A 1,337-nucleotide genomic window follows, 5' to 3' on the forward strand; every position below is an offset into this window, starting at 1 on the left:
ACTCCGGGCACCTTGTGGAAAGGGCAAGGTCCCAGGTGCTGCGGCCAATCCTCAATGCAATCGGGGGCGGGGGTTGGAGCAGACATTGCTGCCTATGCGCCCTGCATTGATAGAGCTGAAGTTTGCCAGGGCTTCTGCAACCTCCACATTTGTGTGCTTCCCCCTCTGCCACTTGATTCGCTCTCAGTGATGCCTCTGACCGGCGGAACGCCTCCATTCTGCCCTTACCAGGAGCTTCGGGACAGAGGAACTTCATAGCCTGCATCCTGCTCAGCCACTGGGCCCGCAGAATAATTAACGTTCTAAGCACATGGCTCTGCTCTTGTGTACACGTCAGAACACCTCTGGGTTTTAAGACACAGATTATTATTGTTTTGAGGGACTTTTATAGGTCTATGGCCATGCCACCCTGAACAAGCCCGATCCCGTCTGATCTCGGAAGCTAAGCAGGGTCGGGCCTGGTTAGTACTTGGATGGGAGACCACCTAGGAAGACCAGGTGATGTAGGCGTAAAAAATTTTAAAAATTGAGGATCATAAGCTGACAAAGTCCTTGCAGTCTGTGAGGTCAACCAAGGGTTGCCTCGCCAAATAAAAATAATTAATTAATTAAGGGACTTTTATGATCTGAGAACTGAAAAACAACCTCTCCCTCTTCAAGAACAGATTCTAGGGAGGAGGCTGAGAGCATGGGAAGTGTCCCTCAGCAGCTGGCATAATGGGGGCATAGATGGAGTGTCCACCACCCATGGCAGTCCCACAGCTGGCCCTGAACACCACCAAGAAATGCTACTAGACTAACAGGATGTGGGTTTTTTTTTGTTCACCCATCTGTACGGCCTCCCGAGGCCCCACTGGCTCTATCTAGAGTTTCTGGGGAGATAAGAATAACAGCTAAAGGAAGGGGCCCTGGGCATCCGAGGGGACACCTAGGATGGAGCAAAAGGTGCCTCTACTCCTGCATGTGGTCCAGACTGAACCAGTGTCCTCAGACCCAGAAGACAAGCTCAGACTGGCCCAGGAGCCTGGGAGGCTGGGTTGCAGCTCACCCCGATCCTGTCTTCATCACCCCCTGCTTGGCATCTCCACTCATGCACTTTCTCTAATTTTATTAATAAAACTACAGTCAGCCAGAGACCCTGTGAAAGGAAAATGAAAACCTCAGGTCCTGAGGTTCCTGGCGACACCAGCCCCAGGCCACACCCTGCACACCTCTTCTGCCCTTCGTTACCCTGGAAAGGCTGAGGGCACCTTGATCCCCAGGCCAGCGTGGCCCGTAAGGCTGCACAGCCTCCCTTCAGCAGGGACAGGTGGAGCAGGGGAGTCTGTGACCTGCTC

At 53.0% G+C, this 1,337-nt stretch overlaps 1 non-coding gene across 1 annotated transcript; it reads left to right on the top strand.

Moving 5' to 3' along the window:
- The first annotated feature begins 391 nt into the window (after nt 1-391).
- LOC111735037 lies at nt 392-510 on the top strand. Its single transcript, XR_002778657.1, has one exon. It is a non-coding gene; the product is annotated as a 5S ribosomal RNA (ribosomal RNA).
- The last annotated feature ends 827 nt before the right edge of the window (nt 511-1,337 follow it).

Source organism: Pteropus vampyrus, unplaced genomic scaffold, assembly GCF_000151845.1.
Source record: "Pteropus vampyrus isolate Shadow unplaced genomic scaffold, Pvam_2.0 Scaffold12468, whole genome shotgun sequence".
NCBI classification, from domain to species: domain Eukaryota; kingdom Metazoa; phylum Chordata; class Mammalia; order Chiroptera; family Pteropodidae; genus Pteropus; species Pteropus vampyrus.